The sequence below is a fragment of the Girardinichthys multiradiatus genome, chromosome 19, assembly GCF_021462225.1.
Source record: "Girardinichthys multiradiatus isolate DD_20200921_A chromosome 19, DD_fGirMul_XY1, whole genome shotgun sequence".
In the NCBI taxonomy this organism is placed as follows: Eukaryota; Metazoa; Chordata; class Actinopteri; order Cyprinodontiformes; family Goodeidae; genus Girardinichthys; species Girardinichthys multiradiatus.
The window spans coordinates 31711265-31716043 of NC_061811.1; the positions used below are offsets into that span (position 1 = coordinate 31711265).

The 4779-nt window shown below is 40.2% G+C and overlaps 1 long non-coding RNA gene across 1 annotated transcript; it reads right to left on the reverse strand.

Moving 5' to 3' along the window:
* On the reverse strand, nt 1-4680 carry LOC124855133. Its single transcript, XR_007035017.1, has 3 exons — nt 4551-4680; nt 168-423; nt 1-94 (listed from the first exon to the last, which is right to left on the reverse strand). It is a non-coding gene; the product is annotated as an uncharacterized LOC124855133 (long non-coding RNA).
* Nucleotides 4681-4779: the final 99 nt, after the last annotated feature.

Below are 4779 nucleotides of genomic sequence, written 5' to 3' on the forward strand. Positions count from 1 at the left end.
GAAAGGTTTAAAGATTTATTAAATACAATGATGATGAATATGAAGGAGATCTTGGTCCAGCAGGGTTCTTTCTGAACACAGAGCAGCAGCATCACTGAGGAGGAGAGGAGAGGGGAGCAGAGAAAATATAGCAGGGAAATAATGGTGAAGGAATGGAGAAGGCTTACTGATTGATGCAGAGGATGAACACCAGGGCGAATGAGAGGAATCCAGGGAAGAGGTCCAACTGGTGGCTTAGATGGTAAAAGGAGGGTGATGGTGTAGTGAGGAGCGGAGGTTTTGATGCAGGCAGAGGGTAAGGGGGAGCCTTGAGGATGCCAGCCGTGGAATGGTAATCAGAGAGTTATCGTTTGTAGTAGTTGATTTGTAGCTTAAGATCTAGGAGCACCCAGAGAAGCAACTTTGTGTCAGCTTGAGGATTGCCTTGAACAAGGAAAAACGAGAAGAGAATTTAACAATGTGAAACAAAACAAGAATCACTAAGAAGCTCGGAGGACTTAGGTTAACACTCAAGCATCAAAGGACTGGCAGTCAACTTCTCATATGCTCTCACAGGTGTCAAACTCCAGGCCTTGAGGGCCGGTGTCCTGCAACTTTTAAATGTGTCCCTGGTCCAACACACCTGAATTAAATTCAGTCTAGTTCTCCAGAGTCCTGCTAATCACCTAATTGTTTGACTCAGATGTGGTGAAGCAGGGGCACATCGAAAAGTAACACGACACCGGCCTTCAAGGCTTGGAGTTTGACACCTGTGCGTCTAGCTGATGAAATTGAGGATGATAATGAACTGGTGTGCAGAAGCACACCTGCTGCAGTCCATCCTTCAAAAAATCTAGTCACTCCAGTCTAACTGCACCCTCCAGTGGAGAACCTAAAACTCCACAAATATCTAAAACCAACCACTAAGACACAAAGCCCCAGATTCCTGACATACTTGTGCCCCTTTTCCACTGGCTCCATTCCACGGGACCAGGAGAAATGGGAAGGTTTTCGCGAAGTAGTGCAGAGAAAAGTTCATTAAATTCAAGAGTGACTACAATAATATTAAGGACCACAATGGCCAGAGGGGGTCATACCTAAATATAATATTACTATTTACAAATTATAAACCATTCCTGAAGGTTGAAAGAAAAGAAAAATAGTCACCATGTCAGCGATCTGAATTACACACAGATGAGGCTCTGTATTTAATAACATCCTAAATCAGCTGATCACACATAAAATGAGCTGTTCAGACGCACAAACATTTTCCCCATAACACACAAAACAAAACCACCATGAAACAGCGTGTTTGGTACAGAAATTTATTGACTGTCTTTAAGCGAACCACCGTCTGCAGGAGGAGGGAGCAGGTAGAGAACAGCTGCCCGTAATCAGACTACCTGCATCGGGTCAAACAGGAAGAAAACCTTCCTTGTGATCATGAATATGAATATATTATTTAAAATTTAATATTAATACTTTAATATTTTATTAAATAATATTGCGGTCTGTTAAGGGTTGTCCTGTGAAAACCAGCCAGATAAGGTGATGGTATCAGGACAAAATCAAAAGGGATGAGCCAAGCTCTTACATTATTCAACAGCAAAACTCTGCACACAGAATGAATTCACACAATTTCTTAAAATACAAGAATTTATTAACAAAAATAAGTCAACTCAAGTCAAACATATTTCAATCAACAAACTCTTTACAATGCTAAAACAATCCAACTAAACTACCAAGAATAAGGAAGACTAATGGCTATGTACAATATAAACAAGTTGATTAAAGATGGTTGAAAACCATGACCAAAAGAGTGATGCAACATTACCATGCAATGTTTATGTTTGAGAACCAAGGATTATCTTGAAGAATCTGGAATTGAAGTTAAGTTAGTCTTGGAACTAACTTAGGCAATAATTGGTATATCTTTAAACAACCATTCACAATGCAAGATCAGATAAAATTATATTTTAAAGAATGATTTGCTGAATAAAGCCAACCTTCTGGATGACTAATTCTAAAGGGTGTTTAATTAGGTGCCTTTATTTATAAAAATTATATTTAAAGAAATATTAAGGAAATTGTTAAAATAAGAACCAAATCTTTGAGAAATTGGGCTTAATGGTGTTTACTTGGTTATCAAGTTTAGTAAAATAATATTTAGGGAAATATTATTACCAAGATTGAAAACTAACAACCTTTTTGGGTAAATGATCTTAGTAGGCAAGCAGGTGTTCTTAGCTGTTAGCGATTAAAGCTAACAAAAGAAACTCGTAGCTTATCATCAGAATCAAACACATACCTTTAAAATACCATTAATATAAGGGTTAAAATGCATAAGTGCGGACGGAGCCGATCTTCTGTGTTTAAAATCACCCTTTAAATAAAGTTTGTCTTAACTGAAAATAAAACACAAACACAGAACACAAACTGAGCACATGTGCTGAGCAGATAATCTGCTAGCACTAAAATGGCTGAGTTTTCAACACCAACAAAACCAAACGTCATACAACGAAGAATGTTTAGATTATTTCATTCTAAACTACGTCTTTCTGCCCAAAACACAACTTCTTACGTGAACCGTGTTGAGAAAAAGTTGTCCGAGGCAACGAAGTTGAGGAAAGCATCCACAGTGAACAAAGGGTTAACTGCAGCTAACCTCCGTAGCTGTGGGGTGGGACGGCTTGTTCTGCCGGGCCGGCCAAACTGCACGTTACAGCTGTAACCACGGTGATGCCGTCCCATTGTCCTTCCTTCAGACCGGGAAAAACTGCTTCATTCGGCGTTGTAGAGACAGGGTCTCTGCTGGGAACTCTCTGGAACACAGTTTGCTTCGGTAGACCTCAGAGACAAAAGTCAAGCATTCGTACTTAACTTAGTGCATATGATCACGTGATCGTATGACACTCTTGGATCCAGTTTGAAGAGTTATGTCTATTTGCCAGCAAAGAGACATTAGCGCGCTGTGTCCCTCCGTCCAGTTCTGCTGGGGACCTGCGTGGAAGAGGTCAGTTTGTTGCAAAAGCGGAGTTTTTAGTTAGACAGTGACGTCACGGGAAGTCTGCTGTTATTCCCTGTTCCTGGCTGTGCTGGAAGTAGGTTAATGCGATTTATTTAGAAAGTTCCAGAAAAGTTCTTACTGGCCTTTCATGTTGTACCCATGGCTCTGGTCCCAATACCTTGCTGCATCCGCCGAGCGTGAATATCCAACCTAAAACTAACTTCACCACGGTCAAACGTTTGCAGTTTTGAGTTTTAAAGTCTGTAGCCTTGTTATTGCCATGGCTGAGACAAAAACTTCCTCATAAACCCCAAAATTATAACTTCTTCAGGCAAACTCTGCAGCTTCACCAGTCCAGACAGTGGGGTCTCTCCTCTGCTTCTTCTGCCATCCCCCCCACATTAGAACCCCTGAGCCTTATTTAAGAAGTTCTGGCTGGGCTGTGGTCCAGATAATTATCTGTGGATCATTTTATTCGTGAACAAAAAAAGAAAATATATATATGTATATAAGACATTCTTGCATATCCAATAATGCAAACATTTTTAGTATTTACTTTATTATATTTTGATTTTCTATTCATGCATTTATAATGTCTCACTCAGATTTCTTTAATGTGATAATGTCACTCATTAATGTTAATAGTGCCACAGCGAACGCACTACATTTACGGCTGGAGGCGGATCTTCTGCCGCCATAACTCCAGCCATCAGTGGGTCAGTGGAAACACAACAGGTACCATACCGAGAAGAGCGAGTCCGAGTAGAGCAAGTTCGAGTGGAGAGGAGCCGCACCGGCTACAACGAGCCAGTGGAAAAGGGGCATTAGAATCATGCTGCAGGACACTGATCTGAAGCACCAAAACAAAATGAAAGTTTTGAAGTGACCTAGTCAAAGTCTGGAATTAAATCCAGCTGGGAGGCTGTGGCATGACCATTGAATACCCATCAGTGTGGCTGAAATAAAGCAATTCCACAAAGAAGAATTGGCCAAACGTCTTTCACAGCATTGCTAGCAGTTTTTGTTGCTAAGGTTTGGAGTTCAGTTATTAGCTTGAAGGAGTAATTACTGTTTCACATAGGGCTGAGTCTGCATAGCTAATTCCTTAATGATGTAAATTATCACTTAAAAATTGCATTTGGTACCTACTCTGGTTATGTTTCTGTGATATTAATATTTATTTGATGATGTGAAACATTTTATTGTAACAAAAAAGCAAAAACAGACAAAAATCTGTTAGAAGGTAAACCAGTTCTCAGGGTACTGTGTATAGCATTGGCTATATGGACACATTATAGCCAATGCTACCAATCGATGTCCATTAAATTTGACTGACGTTTAGAGGGTTACGAGAAAGTGTTAATTTTTACATTTGTCAGTTGCTGGATTACATAGGCCCATAGACTCACTACATTGGTTGTGTGAGTTATGGAGAACAATATTCCTAGAAAGAGATTTAATTATATGTGGCCACAAAGTGCTCAAAGAATTACCATGTTAACATTTTCACCGAACAGTGACAAACAACCCACCTCCCCCATACAAGCACATGCACACACCTTACCCTAATGGCTGTTTTTTCCTTCTATAATGCCTCCTCTGTGCTCCAAGTTCATTTTCAGCTCTGACCATAGCTGTAGGTCTGGATTCACATAAACAGATCCTCTGTCAGCTGGAAAGCAGAGGAGGCCCACAGCAACCATTTTACCAGCTCTGCTCCAAATTCATCGACTGGGTGTGACTTTGTAAATGTACTTGTTGGTCCAAAATGTGTGTCCTAATGTTCTGTCATT